This window comes from Ursus maritimus, unplaced genomic scaffold (genome assembly GCF_017311325.1).
Source record: "Ursus maritimus isolate PB19 unplaced genomic scaffold, ASM1731132v1 scaffold_28, whole genome shotgun sequence".
Lineage (NCBI taxonomy): Eukaryota > Metazoa > Chordata > Mammalia > Carnivora > Ursidae > Ursus > Ursus maritimus.
The window spans coordinates 35,865,740-35,883,276 of NW_024425341.1; the positions used below are offsets into that span (position 1 = coordinate 35,865,740).

General features: G+C 37.8%; 1 protein-coding gene across 2 annotated transcripts in view; it reads right to left on the bottom strand.

Moving 5' to 3' along the window:
- SORBS2 (sorbin and SH3 domain containing 2) overlaps window positions 1-17,537 on the bottom strand; it is a 175,917-nt gene that overhangs the window by 95,207 nt on the left and 63,173 nt on the right. The window lies entirely within an intron of this gene.

Below are 17,537 nucleotides of genomic sequence, written 5' to 3' on the forward strand. Positions count from 1 at the left end.
GAGTGTTTTTGTTTTGTTTTTGGTGTACCTGTGAGTTAACATCACATTATCACTAGTCTTATTTTAAATCAGGTTTTAATAATGTGGGCAGAATTTATAATTGTATTCTAGTTAAATTTCAGTCACTATTGGTTCTTGATCATAAACATAAACTTTGGTTTTTGTTTAATGGCGACCACTAACAGATGAAAATCTAGAGGAATCTTGTTAAAAATTAAATTTCTTTCACATTTATACTAACAGCCTTTGTTTTCTAAGCCTGAAGGGGTCAATTGGTTGTTAAGTGTCCTCTTTTGGAAGCTACTCTGGTACTTTGAAGTCATTACCTTATATTTTTCAATTTATTACATTATTTATTTTCTTTTATTTGAGATCATGACCTTACATTATTCAGTGTATTACTGGGTCAATGTATTGAACATATATTTTGAGCAGTCAAGGAAATTGAGATTCACCTATTTTTTTCTTAAGACACAGGAAATAAATAGTTACTACAAAACCTATTTCTGTTTCAGCATTAAATACTGTGTTTTTTCCCAATGAAGTGTTTGCTATATAACAATTGAGATTAATTCATTAGAAACGGTTGGTGGAATGTTGCTTGCTGTAGAAAAAAAGTTAAGATATTGTGTATTATTTTATGATACGTGGAATGACTTAGTTTTTTCCCTGGCAAATTGTCTTAGCCCATTTTTAGAGTTTCTTACTTATCCACACACTAAGACCAAAGGGGAAGGACATGCTGTCATAGGAAGAAGGAATTCTTTTAAAAGTGAGAGGTCTGAAAGTGATGTTTAACCCTAGCCGTTCTGCTCTTGCTCCTGAATAGGACCCGTGGTTAGGTGAACATGAACTTCTCTAGCCCTACACCTTCCGTTTCCGTGTACATTAACATTCTAACATCTGATCATTTAAAATATTTATACATTATGGTTAAGTGGGGATGAGGTTAAAATGAAAAAATCTGTCATGATCTGCCCAGAAGGATATTTATTGGATAAATATCTTTCTCCTCAGTCTCTAGAAAGGGCACCAAATGAGCTCCCTGACTTTCTCGTCTTTGCCAGGGTTCTTGCCCTCTCCTCCTTTCTGATCATTTCTCCTGTCTTCATGCGGTCGTTTCTATTCATTATCCATCATTTCCTTTCAATATGGCCATCAAAGTTCACCTCTTATAGAAAGCCTGGTTTTGTTCACCACCACTGTGACATTATAATGATAAAATGTGAACACCTGCTAAGTACGATACCTATCTTCTCTCCCAGGGTGGGCGAGAAATGACGAGATATAATAGCATGGGGGAAAAAACATACTTAAATGATAGGAGACATAGTTATGAACCAAGAGGCAAAGGATTTCTTTTTAATGACTAGATCAAATTCCTAATACCTTGGTATTCAATCAATACTAAAGCAGCAAAGATAGAGAATGGATAAAATCACAGTAATGATAGTCACTCCAATTTATTTTTTAGAGCTATAAGCTAAAAACAATACAGATAATCGCCTTGCTCTGTAGTGTTTTGGTGTCACCTGATTGTGTTGAGTGTCACATTCTTGCCTGGAGCTGCCTCTCTAGCACTGAGTTACTGAACGTTATGGTGAGTTTTACAGTAAAATTTCACAGGCCAATTGACTGCCTTTCTTTCTCTTCTTTTTTCTTTTTAAAGATTTTATTTATTAATTTGTCAGAGAGAGAGAGCACAAGCAGGGGGAGCGGCAGGCAGAGGGAGAAGCAGACTCCTCGCTGAGCAAGGAGCCCCGATGAGGGACTCGAGCTCAGGACCCTGGGATCATGACCTGAGCCAAAGGCAGATGATTAATCGACTGAGTCACCACGTATCCCAAAGGCCAACTGACTTTCAAAATTGAATGAAGGAATTTTATTAGGATGAATTTTATCTCTGATTTTTCAGTGCATACAAATAAGAGGCGCGTGTTCCCCCCCAACCCCCCAATACACAGAAAAATGTAGCAGCTTGTGGAGAAATACTACTTGGTAGCTTTAACATGGCCTGTATTGAAGAGATGCCAGCAAAGTCAGGGAAGAAGGCCGTGGTCAGTGCAGGAGCCTTGAGAAAGCTCCATCAAACATATTTATTTTAATCTCTCGGTAGCAAAACTCTTCATATGTTAACCTTAAATGGATATAATAAATGGGAAAGAAAAGCCTCAGGGGATGTCTGTGACCAAGTCTGAGGCAACTGCTAAAACAAGAAGGAATAAACAGTCTCCAGAAAATGAGGACTGGAAGAACATTTCCCAAATTCTACCTTATCACTCCATTTCAGAACACATTTTGTTTAAAACTGTCCTAAGTTTTAAAGCTGAATGACAAAGATCGTGTTTGTCTTGGAACGACACTGATTGTTAAAGAAAACATCAAACAGAAGGAAGGTCAACTCTCGGAATACAGAACCTGCCAATACGAAATCATAATGTTTCTATACTGAGCTAGGGAACCGATTGTCAACACTGGTTTGAACTCAAATGCAGATATTTACAAAACATCTGCCACTCAAAAAGGAAAATGAAATTAACAGGAACAACGAAAGGCGCCACAGACCCTTGAGCTTTTCATCTTTAAAGTGATGTATCCTGTTACTTATAAATGCAATTTGTGAGGTTTTTAAGCTTCTCATTGTTTTAGATGTCAAAATGTGAAATGACTAACTTCCTAATCAGGCAAGACATTTTCCAAGTTGTTAAAAGGGGAGCCGTGGTGATTGAGCTTTCCAGAAGAACCTGAAACCGAAAGGCTTCTTGGATGACTAATAAAAATGCACGATTCTGTTTCCATTATTTGTACTAAAGCCATTAACAAATCGACAAACTGAGAACTCTCTTTAGACAATTCAAACTAAAGCGAATCTAATCTCTTTGGTTCTGTTCTGGAGAAGTGTCTTTGATTGTACTTACAGAGCAAGTGTAGATTATTCAGGAAAGCATCAAATTCCCAGAGTGTTTGCATGCTGCTAGAAGAGACAGTATTTCAAGTATTCTCCTAAATTGGATTGAACAAGGGCCAAGATAATGAAAACCAATGATGAGACGCAGACTACCTTGAATCTCAGCAAATAATCCACAGAGCAAAGAACTCTGTGTGCGTTAGTGTCAAGATGATTTTCAACAGGTGCGGTAGAGCTGTATTTACTTAAGTTCAGTTCTTGCCAAGTCTTATATAAAAAGTAACGTTATATATACTAATTTGTATATAGTGATCTATTTGTTTTTGTGTAGGTCAGAGCAGCTTTCGTTTCCAGCACCCATATGGGAATAGATTGTGTTTGTTGTTCCTGCAGGGGTCACAACGTGACTTTGTGTCTGTGGCCTTTTAATCCTGCTTGAATTTCTTTTGATTAACTGACATCCATTTTTTTCTTATGGATCAGAATAGTCTATGTTCCCGGCAGGCATATGACAATAGATTGGGTAATTTAACTTTTGAATGAGGGTCCTAAGATGATGTTTCATGCTTAGGCACCAACATGATTGTGTGCTCATAATCTTGCAATTCTGCTTGAATTCTTTTGTTTATCAGGCATCCCATTCTGAAGAGAAGCAGAGGCGAAATCCTTTCCTCAAGTTTGGCCAAGAATTCTGCGTAAATCATTTTATTTTTGTAGACTCAAATTCAAGCACCAAGACCATCTATAAAATTATAGGATGAAGTCTTAGCTCAGCTAATGTGAGAAGTTGCTCAAAAGATTTTTCAGAGAATAATTTTAATCCAATAATTGCTAGGGTTATTTTGAAATCGATCTATTCACAGTTCATATATTATTGAGAAGAAAGGAGACACAGTCTAAGGGGCAGGAAAACATTGAAGGATGTTAGATTTTGTAGAGACGTGGTTTAGACACAAGTATAAAAATAATGCATGTCGAGGTTATGCATCAGATTTTAACCTGAATTTACTTTGGAATTGATCATGTGTACCATTCTTTCTGGATAAACTACTGAGTAGTCAATGCATATCTCTCTGTCTCTGTCTCTCTCTCCCTGACAGTGGTAAGATTAGAAGTATTCTCAAGTACCAAATTATTTTACTTTTCAGTTATAATCAAATGACTTAGTTTAGGTTGATTACATTTATCTTTTCTGTCAATATGCTGTTTTAAAATTTTCACAGGAAATACCCCAAGTAGATGAGTCTGTCCTTTATGGTCTCTGAATTTAGAAACATAAGAATCCACCTCAACCACTTTTCTGGATGGTTTCTCTGAATCATTGACAACTGGTATATGACACTGACTCAGAGAGGCCTCAGATGCCTCCGAGTGGGTAGTCCGTGTCCTCACAGTGAATGGTGAGGGCACGGTTGGTTGTCCACGCTCAGCCTTCACAGAAGAACTCAACATTCCTGCCAACATTCTTGAGCTAACGGTGCCTGAAGATGGGTCCTTATTATTCAGGGGCCAAATTATCCACAGCATGAAGAAAACAGCATGCTTACAGGGAAATTAGCAATTTTCCTTTGGAGACTTTACAAATCAAGCTGGTCAAAATACTTAACAGATTGTTCCTAAAGACCATTCTGGTTAGGGTGCCTGGGTGGCTCAGTCGGTTGAGCATCTGCCTTCGGCTCAGGTCATGATCCCAGGGTCCTGAGATCAAGTCTTGCATCAGGTTCCCTGCTCAGTGGGGAGTCTGCTTCTCCCGCCCCCTGCTCTTGTGCTCATTCTCTCTTTCTCTCTCCCTTTCAAATAAATAAATAAAATCTTAAAAAAAAAAAAAAGACCATACTGGTTAGAAGAAGTCAATCACCTGGTAAATAATTTTCTTTCTAAAGCTATTCCAAAGCCTCAGAGTCCGTGACTCACTCTCTTATTTAATTATAAAAGAATGCTAACTTCTTTCCACATAAAATGGTCATGTGAGTTAATATTACTCTAGTATCCTACTTTTATGATATCTTTAACTTTTATATTGAGAATGATTGTAGGATACATCTAAATACTTACAGATGCATCATTTTTTTTTCTAAAACAAAGTCATTTGTTCAGAAGTACTAGAAAAATTCCACTGGCTTCTGTTATGTAAATCAAAAGCCAAATGGGTTCCTAATGGGAAAAAAAGCAGATTCTTAATGGGGATCTGATGAGTCAGGCACATTATCAAAGAGACATGTGAGGAATTAATAGAATATAGGAACACATGTCACAGGTGAACTGAAGGTAGGAAGGATAGGTCATGGAGTCAGGCAGACCTGGATTCAAAATCAATTTCTACCTATTTCCAGTCATCTAAATGATTTATACCAATGTCATTATCATCTCCTTCAACAGTAGCAACAGCAGCATGATCAAACTTATTCTCCTCCCCCTTGGAGCAAACCACCCCCAGTCAGATTGGCATCATTCTCATTCACCAATATTTCAAGTAGTTTGAGGCATACCTTTCGTCTTTCATTGAGTCTTAAGAAAATAATCTAGACTTCCCTGAAAATACCTAGGACATTATTTTATTGCTTTAAATTGAAGTTAGCATCTACAGTTTATGAGATTGATTTGTGCAGATTTTTTCATCTCCTAATTATCCCATCCCCAATTTAGCAACGGAATTGAAAAGGAATTCTGCTTTCTAGGCAACTTTTCTTTCTTCCTTCAACAGAGCCTTCTTTTAGCTGAGATTTTCTTTTCCCACATTGCAGTCAACAAGAGGAGACAGACCTAAGAAATTGTTGAATCAAACACTTGTCTCCTAGCCTAGCTAAGTTATTGCCAGTGAACCTAAGGGAAAGTAACCCTTACAGGTTGTGACAATTAGCTTCTTATAAATCCGTTTCCATTACCTTTGACAGCTTAGAGCCCAAGGGTGACAGTCGGAGTAAAGAGATGTCCATAAAATGTCACACAAAGAATTGTGTGACAAATTGCAATGATAACATCCTGATGACAGCCATTTGTGTTTAGTTTCCTAAATGAAAGTATCTTCCCTTCTTTCGACCATGTACAGAGTACCATAAATTTCTATTTTGAGCAACAAATCTTTGCTCTTTAAAATGATCTTTAATCATTTACTTCTTTTCTACTTTGGAAGAAGTAAAGCTGTCTCTATTTGTGTATAACATGATATTATATATAGAAAGCCCTAAAAATTCCACTAATTTCACCAAATATTAGAATTAATAAACAAATTCAGTAAAAATTCAGGTTTCAAAATCAATATGCAGAAATCAGTGTTATTTCCATACTCTAATAATGAAATATCAGAAAGAGAAATTAAGAAAACAATCCCATTTATAATTGCATCAAAAATACCTAGAGGGGTGCCTGGGTAGCTGTCAGTTGACCATCCAACTCTTGATTTCAGCTTAGGTCACGATCTCAGGGTTGTGAGATTGAGACCCAAGATGGGCTCCACACTTAGCGTGGAGTCTTGAGATTCTCTCTCTCCCTCTGGCCCCTGCCCCCATTCATGCACACATGCACACATGCACACACATCTTCTTTCTCTCTCTCTAAAATAAATAAATAAATAAAATCTTGGGGGCGCCTGGGTGGCACAGTCTAACCAAGTGTCTAACTCTTGGTTTCAGCTCTGGTTGTGATCTCAAGGTCATGAGATCAAACCTCTCTCTCCATTTCCCTGCCCCTTCCTTTCATGCTCCCTCTCTAAAATAAATAAATAAATCTTAAAAAAAGAAAAGAAAGAAAAAATACCTAGGAATAAATTTAACCAAGGAGGTGAAAAATCTGTACACTGAAAACTATCAGACATTGATTAAAGAAATGGAAGAAGACCCCCAAAAGTGAAAGATATACCATGCTCATGGATTGGAAGAATTAATATTGTTAAAATGTTCATACTACCTAAGACAATCTACAGATTTGATGCAATCCTTATTGAAATTCCAATCATATTTTTCACAGGAATGGAACAAAAATCCCAAAATTTGTATGGAATCTCAAAAGACCCCAAACAGCCAAAACAATCTTGAGAAAGAACAAAGCTGGCGGCATCACATGTCCTGATTTCAAACTATATTACAAAGCTATAATAATCAAAACAATATGGTATTGGCATAAAAACAGACACATAGATCAATGAAACAGAATAGAGAAGCTGGAAATAAATCCATTCATATGTGGTCAATTAATTTGATACGGGATCCAAGAAAATAAATGGAGAAAGGATAATCTCTTCAAGAAATGGTTTGAGGGGCGCCTGGGTGGCACAGCGGTTAAGCGTCTGCCTTCGGCTCAGGGCGTGATCCCGGCGTTGTGGGATCGAGCCCCACATCAGGCTCCTCCGCTATGAGCCTGCTTCTTCCTCTCCCACTCCCCCTGCTTGTGTTCCCTCTCTCGCTGGCTGTCTCTATCTCTGTCGAATAAATAAATAAAATCTTTAAAAAAAAAAAAAGAAATGGTTTGGGAAAACGGGACAGCTGTGTGCAAAAAGAATGAAACTGGACCCTTATCTCACACCATTCACAAAAATCAATTCAAAATTGATTAAAGACTTGAACATAAGACCTGAAAACATAAAAATCTTAGAAGAAAATAGGGGATAAGCTTCTTGATATTGGTCTTGATGATGATTTTTTGGATTTGACAATAAAGACAAGGCAACAAAAGCAAAAATAAACAAGTGAAAGTACATCAAACTAATAACTTCTGCACAGCAAAGGAAACCAATTAAAGGAAAAGGCAGCCTACAGAATGAGGGAAAATATTTGCAAATTATGTTTGCAAATCATATATCTGATAAGAGATTAATATCTGAAATATGTAAAGAACTCACACAACTCAATTGCAAAATAAACAAAGCCCCCCAAACCAAAAATACAACAAAGAAACTTTGATTAAAAATTGGGCAGAGGAATTGTACTACTGGGTATCTACCCAAAGATACAGACATAGTGAAGAGAAGGGCCATACGCACCCCAATGTTCATAGCACCATTGTCCACAATAGCTAAACTGTGGAAGGAGCCGAGATGCCCTTCAACAGATGACTGGATTAAGAAGATGTGGTCCATACATACAATGGAATATTACTCAGCTACCAGAAAGACCAATTACACAACATTTGCAGCAACATGGGCGGGACTGGAAAAGGTTATGCTAAGTGAAATAAGCCAAGCAGAGAAAGACAATTATCATATGGTTTTACTCATTTATGGAATGTAAGAAATAGCAGGGAGATCGGTAGGAGAAGGAAGGGAAAAATGAAGGGGGGGTAATCAATAAAAATTTAAAATTAAAAAAAATTGGGCAGAGGAACTGAATAGTTTTTTTTTTTAATTGTAAATGGTAATATATTTTTAATTTTGGTTTCCATGTGTTCACTTAAGTACATACAAATATAATTGATTTTTGTATGTTTGTCTTTTTTTTATTATGTCATGTTAGTCACCATGCAGTACTTCATTAATTTTTATTGTGCTCTTCCATGATTCATTATTTGCATGTAATACCCAGTGGTCATTGCAGTATGTGCCCTCAGACAGACAAATGGCCAACAGTTACATGAAAAGGTTGTCATTATCATTAATCATCAGGAAAATGCAAATCTAAACCAAGACATTTCATCTTGTCTCACATCCAGTGAGAATGTGAAGAAAAAGGTACCCTCAGACACTGTTGGTGGGAATGAATTGGAGCAACCCCTATGGAAAACAGTATGGAGGTTCCTCAAAAAATTAAAAATAGGCCTATCATAAGATCCAGCAATCCCTCTTCAGGTATACATCCAAAGGAAATTAAAATAGGATATTGGAGAGGTATCTGCACTCCCATGTTTATCGCAGCATTATTCACAATTGCCAAGATATGGAAACAGCCTAAGTGTCCATCAAATGATGAATGGATAAAGAAGATGTGGGATACACATTATGGGGATACACAAGATATGGGATATTATGGAATATTACCTAGCCATGAGAAAAAAGAAAATCCTGCTATTTGAGACAAATGGATGGACCTTGAGGGCATTATGCTAAGTGAAATAAGCCAGACAGGGAATGAGTAATATTGCATGGTGTAACTCGAATGTGAAGTCTATAAAAGGAAAAAAGAGTCAAATTCAAAGAAACAGAGAGTATAAAAAGAGTTTCCAGGGGCTGGAAGATGGGGAATATAAGGTGAGGTTGGTAAAAGGGTACAAACATTCAGTTATAAGATGGATACAATCTGAGGATATTATGTAAAACATGGTCACTGTAATTCATAATTGTCTGTATTGTATACTGTATTGTATACTTGAAATTTGTTAACAGAGTAGAACTTAAATGTTCTCACCCCAAAAAAAAAAAGGGGTGTGTGCGCACGTGCGCGCATGTGTGTGTACGTATGTGAGGTCGTAGATACCTTAACTAGATGGCGGGAATCCTTTCACCATGTATAAATGTATTAAATTACCATGGTGTACACTTTAAGTATCTTATAATTTTATGTGTCAGTTATACCTCCAATTAAGTTGACATGAAAAAAAGCTAATAAACACTTAAGTGCCATGTAAAAGAAATAAAGGAATAGAAGAACTGTTAAAAAAATTTTTGAGCTTTGCTAAATAAGTGTCCCCTTACTTTCAATTTTCAAACCTTTCATTTTATTTTTTTAAAGATTTTATTTATTTATTTGAGAGAGAGCATAAGCAGGGGGAAGGGGCAAAGGGAGAGGGAGAGGCAGACTCCCCGCTGAGCAGGGACCCTGAGATAGTGACCTGAGCTGATACCGAGAGGCAGACTCTTAACCGACTGAGCCACCCAGGTGCGCCACATACTTAGAATTTAAGTGGATGTAAACATTAAATGCTGTGGCAGGAGAAGATAAGCATCATTTTATGTGTGTTTTATTTTTTAAATCCCTCAGAAAAGGATCTTAGATCAGTCTAGTCATTTTTGAGATCAGGCATTTTGGATTGGGAAAAATGACTGCTCCAAGATCAAATACACTCAAAAATACCCCAAAGGGGCTTCGCTCTCCTGACTGTAAGCAAAGAACAGTCATCTCCCTTGAAGACGTCTTAAAATATTTGAAATCAAGATCATTCCCCTCAACGCATTACAGTTAATTAGAAGACATTACGAAAGCACAGTGCTTCAGTTCTGAATCGTATGTGGCAGGGTTTAAACGAAAGAATGAAATATCAGGAGAAGGTGTGGGGGAAGGCTAAACCCGTTGATGAATGAATAAGGGCTATTGACGGAGGACCATATACTACTACTATTACTACTTCTTCTCCCCCTCGTCCTCCTCCTCCTCCTTTTTTTTAGAGAGGTGGTGAGACAGTGCCGGCATGCAAGCAGGGGGTGGGGGTGGGGAGGCGGGCAGAGGGAGCGGGAGAGAATGTGAAGCAGGCTCCGGGCCCATTGCAGAGCCCAACACCCCACTGGATCTGACAACCCTGAGATCATGACCTGAGCTGAAATCAAGAGTCTGATGCTTAAATGAGCGAGCCACCCAGGCGCCTCTATACTCAATCTTCTACTACTAATATGAAAATAGTGGCTGTTCATGACAAGGACTCCTTTTGCCCAGCTACTGTGGTAGTCCAAATGGAAAGCTGTATTTAGCTAAATTCCAGACCAATAGCTATAGATGGTTAAGTTTTTAGAAAACCTCAGAATTTTAGTAATTACGTTTATTCTAACGTATTTCTGTGGCAATGTTATTTTATGAAAAGACTACAGCTAAATAATCCTGCTTATTGTTTGAAAGAAAGTCAAATTTTTCTTCTGACTGAACACATGTGCTTCCTGAACACCTGAAATAATGCTTCTATAACTTAGCGATGTTAAAGTGTACTTTGACATTATTATTGACAGCATACTGCCAGTAGTATTACAAACCTGTGTATGTATGTGTGTCAGATATCAAATAGTGAAACTCTACTTGCTCTGTGAAATTTGAAAAAAAGATTGGGGGGGGTGGTAGAAATTTGCTTCAATTTGCTCTTTAAAAATTCATGGAAGAAAATAATGGGCCAATTGGGGAAAATATTGTCTTTGAGAATATTTTGAATTTATTAAAATTCAAAACTTCTGGTATTTTTGTTGAACAGTGGAGAGTGTCATTTTCAGGAGTGTATTTCCCTGGATGTGGGAAAAAATAGTGACATGCTTATCAATTCTACAGAAGGCATACATGTGAGAGAGGAATATATAAGAAGTAAAAAGATTACCTTGATGGGTTGAAATAAACTTTAACAGAGATAAATAAGAAGTCCTGCAATTTGGCTAAACCAAATCATTTTATCTGAAATAAGTCCAGGGGCTTTATCAGACTCTGAACTAAGAGTGACCTGGTTGTTTTAAAAATATAATTAAGTCAATATATATGAACAGTGGTTACTGTGTAAATTAGGAGAGATTGTGATTCCACTTTCATGGCCGTGTTAGGACCTCATTGCCTCGATTTCAAAATGCCCTCTTTTTGTGTTTGTCCAAGAACTAGCCTGTCATGGAGGTGAGCAGCTAAGCAGACTTTCGAGGCTGTCACTGACTGCTGAAGGGAGGCTAGGCGAGGCCACTGAGGGATTTGGTAGAAACACCGTAGCAGCCAGGTGAGTACTAGCAGCAGTAAGAAAAATTAGTGACATATACATTGTTTGATGTTGTTATTGTTGTCATTGTTTTTTCTTTCATTTCAGGGAAATCATCTCAGTGCCTTTCAGGGTTAATGTTGTCAACTAATCCACATTTATGCTTTGCACTGATAGGAAAACAGGTGCATAACAGTTCCAACTAGAAGTTTCTTTTTTTTTTTTCTTTAGGATCTTATTTATTTACTTGAGAGAGAGAGAGAGCACACATGAGAGAGAGAGCTAGAGAGCACCAGCAGGGGGGCGGCAGAGGGAGAGGGCGAAGCAGGCTCCCTGCTGAGCCGGGAACCTGAAGAGAAGACGCAGGGCTCCATCCCAGAACCCTGGGATCATGACCTGAGCCAAAGGCAGATGCTTCACTGACTGAGCCACCCAGGTATCCCCCAACTGGAAGTTTCAATATTCCATTAAGATGTACCTGAATTTAAGAAACAGGATATCTAAATTGCTGGGTTTTTAACAATCTGCTTTACAACTCTTATCAGAAAGAATGTGAGTCCATCCTAGAGCTAAAACTGTAAGATTTCTGAATTTTATGAACGGGGATTGATATCAATGGCCTCTCTGTTCAGCAAAATGCCTACCCGAATGACCTCACTTCTAACTCTTACCCTACTCACATGTTCCTCACATTCTTCATTTTTGATACCTAATATAGTCCCTCATACCCTGCCACTATTTAAAGCTAAAACTTTCACTCCACCTACCTAAAATAGGCAAAGAAAACAACAAAGAAATTTATACTCAAATTATACATTGGAGAACACTGAAACTTATTTGAACTAAGATTTTTGTCATTTCACAACATCCTTACTTACTTGACATGGTGGCTAAAACTAGAAATGGTTGGAACGTTCTTCAGACGATTGTTGGGCATATTTGAACATATGTAGTTAAATCGTATTTGACCTCCTCTTTGTTAGTCTTTTTTCCCTGTTTATCTTTCCCCCCCATCTATCCTGGACTTCCACTGCTTTGAAAAGCAGGGGAGATTTCATCCCGACTTCCCAAATGCGTGAGGACATAAGCTCTTCCAGGCAAGCCGGTTCTTCCCCCAGGATAAGCAGTGGCATGGAGTCTGGAATTTCAAGCCCCAGGCTGGGCTCTTTGTTCACCTGGATTCCACTGTTCTCCTTCAGGTTCACAGGTGCAGATGTCCACGTGGACATCCCCATGACAAAACTGATACTCGTTGACTTCAGTATCATTTCTTCTTTTTTCATGGGGGAGCAAAAGCATTTGCTCAGGTCTGTTGAAGCATTTGGTAATGGAAATCTGGAAACCGAGTTGTGACCACATGACATTATACCAGTTCTAGCAAATATATTTGAGGAAGGTGATCACTTTTCTATAGCAAGTTTCTATAGAAAGTTTCTAATGTGAACTCATTACTGTTGGGATGTTGGCTGTCTGCCCTTCCAATGTCAGAGTTACGGATAAGAAAATGTAGGTCATCATATTGCAATATATAAATGTATCAAATCCACATATTGTACGCCTTAAACTTATACAGTGTGATATGTCAGTAATAGCTCAATTAAAAAAAATAAAGCATAGCTCCTATTGGGAGGGAGCAAAAGATAATGGATGTGCTCAAAGTTAGGAACTTTCTTCCTTGTGGGAATGTCAACTTCAGAAATACACATATAAGTTCATCAACAGCTGGTAAGTGGCAGAGCCAGGATTCCACAACCCAGATTTTAGGGAACTTTCAGGTACTTCCTCTTAATATTCCAATAAATTCTTCATTGTACTAAAGTGGGTGTCAATATTAAGTCTTATGTGTGAAAGCGTGCTTGTGCAAAGCATTGCACTTCTTTGAGCCTGAGCCTTTTCATTTATAAAATGAAAGATGTGTTTTAAAATTCAAAAGCACATAAGGCCCTTTTATGGTCTGAAATTTTCTTAAATCTAAGAAGGGTATATTTGGTTGACAAATATTTATTAAGCTTTCATGGGCAAACCGATATGCTTATTAACATGATTGTATATGGTATCAAGCAGAATCTAAGTGGAAGTCAGTATTTTAATGACTCATTTATATATTAAAATTCAGAAGAATGAGACTTTTAAAGATCCATATTTCTAAGAGTATCAGAATGAGATGGACATATGTTAACACAAGTCTGAGCCATTATTCAAATCTGTCTTCCTCTTAACTGCCTAGGTTATGTAACTCCAGAAATGGGATCTCTAGGATTCTCTCTATATAACATGTCTTCCCATGTTAACTCAAAAGCCCTTCAACTGAGACAATCCATTTTAGGAGTTCATCTTATCTAAAATCACATCCATTTTGTAAATCCATACGGAACAATTTGCATGAAAGTAAACATCAATCAATAAATTATCATCACCGTTTTAAAGCCTTATTTCAGCACAGGTGGTGTGGTTGTGGTAGGGACTTTGGGGGTGGCAAGGATCATTGATTTTTTGTTTTGTTTTGTTTTGTTTTCTATTAGAGTTTGCAGTAGAGAAGGCCTTCAAAGCAGATAAGTCATGAACGCATGTGCTCATTCCAAATGTTACATTCTTTCGCATGTCTCATATTTCAAAGAGTAAAGTCTATTGACCTTTGAGGAGACAAAAGGCTGACAGATCTTAGGCACACTGTATTCCAAACCGATATTTTCATTACATTTTCTTTCTGGCTGAATCAGTCACGTCACCACTTGCTAAATTGCCTTAGCATGGAAAGGACTGTGACATTTCGAGGTATTTTTCACGTGGATGATTGCTGCTCCGTGCTTTGCTTTACTGTTGCAGAAATTCGGTATCAGGCTCACAAACAAATTGCCAAAGTCTTATGACCCACAGAAATTTCGATCAGCCTGCTCCCCTTTTCAGAAGCTTTAGAATTAGAATATTGACCTGATATAAACTATGATTTAATATGGTTGGCTATCTGTAAGGCCACTATGTGGTAAATGTATCATTCATTTGAAGTGATTGAGAAAGACGATCTGAATTGGGGAGAAGAGTGAATTATGGAATGGCTGTAAAGAAGTAATTCATTTTCATTTAAAAATATAGATTAACTTTGGTCTGGAAAATAATGTCCAAACGGGGTCCTATTTTAATGAACACATAAGAATGATTTGTACATACCATGTCAATTTACATGTAATACATGTTTCAGAAAAGGTTTATGTAGCTTAAGTATTTATTCTAGCATTTTAAGAACCTAGCATTTAATATCATCAGAGGTAAATGACAGCCTGGACCCTCATTCAATTATCCCAATTTCTAAATCGTACACTGAAGGTGTAATTTTCATCTACTTTATATTTATTTCCCATTTCATGCTGGGTTCATGATATTCCTGCCTCCCCAAACCTCAACCCATTTTCCAGCATTCCTGCACCCAGAGAATGGCACCAACTATTCATTGTTCAATTCATTAATCCAGTAATCAACAAATGGGAGAGCCAGTCACTGTACAAGCAGAACTTGGTGTTTATACTTGTCATTTCTTTCTCCCATAACTCTCTGTGTTTTGGGAAGTAGAACAAGAGACACTCAGCTCTAGAAAGAACAATATACATCCATCTCAGCCCCACCGTTCATCTGGCCAAGAGATTTGGGTGTGAGATGAGAAGTGTTTTTAGTTTTTGGGTTTTACATAGGGAAAATACAGGGTAAGCATAGTTTAACCCCCACAGATGGGGGGAAAGGAGATGGGAGCACATGACCAGCTCATGGTGGTACAGGGACTAATCTTGTTGTCTCATGCCCCCATGACGGCAGCGGACACGACATGGATGATCTTCCGGTGGTATGCAAGGGGGGCAGCCTGGCAGATAAAAGTGGGAGAAAAAGCAACACACACACACACACTCACGCACACACACACACAGAGTCTGTGTGTCACAGGTTTTGTTTGAAACGTGAAGTGTATTGAAGAACTTATTTGGGATCCCTGAGTATCAGTAGTAGTAATGAACATGCTATGCTTGCCTCACTGATGTAACCAGTAATACATCATTAATTTCTACCCTACAGTTTAAACAAAAGCATCTTGTGCTGTCTGAACCCTAAACACTAACATGACCTGTCATTTTACTTTTCTAAGAGAAGAAGACTAATAACAATATTTATTTTAGGAAAATCTTCCGTACATGTGCTGTTTGTATCTACCTTAATACTCCTTACCCCAACCAAGATGGGATCAACACAAAGCCAACAAGGAATCCCACAGCTCTGTTATCTTTTAATTATTTGTAATATAACATTAGTGGAATTGATTGTAACAATGGGCAATGACTGTTGTTACTTTGGAGGGTGTCTCAAGGATACACAACTGGATTGTGATCCTTGGTTCATAACAAAGTCTTATCATAGGTCCATGTGTCTCTCCTTCCCTCTCCTCCTCCCTTACCCCCAAACACCTACACACCTACCATCTGAAGCAAAAGATAGGAGCCTGCAACTAACCAGATGGTCTGGGTGATTATTTCATGTTTCACTTCCTCGCGCCTGAAGTAGCTTCATTCTGAAGTCCCGGTGGCTCATTCTCTTGCTTTCCTCTTTATGTAGTTTCATTGAATATATGTATCTTCTGCAAGTATATTTATTTTAGCTGCTTTTATCTTTATAACAATGTCCTCATGCTGGATATAATTATATTGCTAAGATTCATCCATATTGTTGCTTGTTTCTAGAGTGTGCTCATTTTGCCTCCTGTATAATATTCTACCATTTGAATATACCCGTTCATCTATCTACTTTCTTGCTCATGTGCGTTTGGGTTGCTTCTAGGTGTTTGCTATTTTGAATAGTGCTGCCATGAATATTTATATATATGTTTCTTGTTGCTTTGCTTGTTAATTTACTGCTTGTCAGAGAACTTGAGTGGTAATAATAGCTTTTTAAGTGCTTTCCGTGTGCCAGGAACTTATTCTAAGAGTATTTACCTATATATGAATTCGCTTGAGGCTCACAACAAACCAAATGAGGAAAAAACTATTGCTATTTTACGGATTAAAAAAAATGAAAACTCGGAGAAGTTAAGAAACTTGCACAAGGTCACATAGCTCTTAGGTGGCAGAGTCAAGCTTGGGAATCCAGGCACTTTGGCTTCAGAATTTATGTTCCTAAACACGGCAGTATCATGTCCTTCTCAGATCTAAGAACCGAAAGGATTACAACAGTTTATAAATGTCTATCTTAGGGATTGATCAACATTTAAGTCTAGGTTTGTCGTGATTTGAACTGATCAATGTGTCATTTAACCTGCAATGAGCAATACTGAAAATGCTCATGCATATTATAACTACCCCAAAATATACAGCATATAAACTTCCTTGTATATATATATATTTATTATGTTGAATTAGCCAACATATAATACATCATTATATTTTGATGTAGTGTTCAACGACTCATTACTAGTGTATGACACCCAGTGCTCATCATCACCCATGTCCTGCTTAGTACCCATCACCTGGTCACCCCATCCTCCCATCCCCCCCCCCTTCGGTAACCCTCAGTTTGTTTCCTGGAGTCCAGAGTCTTTCATGGTTTGTTTCCCTGTCTCATTTTTCTCCCTCCAGTTTCCCTCCCTTCCCCTATGGTCCTCCATACTATTCCTTACGTTCCACATATGAGTGAAGCGATATGATAATTGTCTTTCTCTGCTTGACTTACTTCACTTAGCATAATCCCCTCCAGTTCCATCCATGTCAGTGCACATGGTGGGTATTCATCCTTTCTGATGGCTGAGTAATATTCCAAAATGTGAGACAGGAATCTATGTATATTTTTTATCGTAGGTATAAGATTCTTTGCAAATCTGTCTCAAGGAGAGGACCATGTTTTTTTTAAATTTTATTATTATTATTGTTTTTTAAAGTAATCTCTACACCCAACATGGGGCTCGAAATCACGACTCCACGATTGAATCGCACACTCTACTGACTGAGCCAGCCAGAGGCCCCTAAGACTGCTGTTTCTGATACGCAGATTTACTGCCAAGAGAATGGTGGCAGTT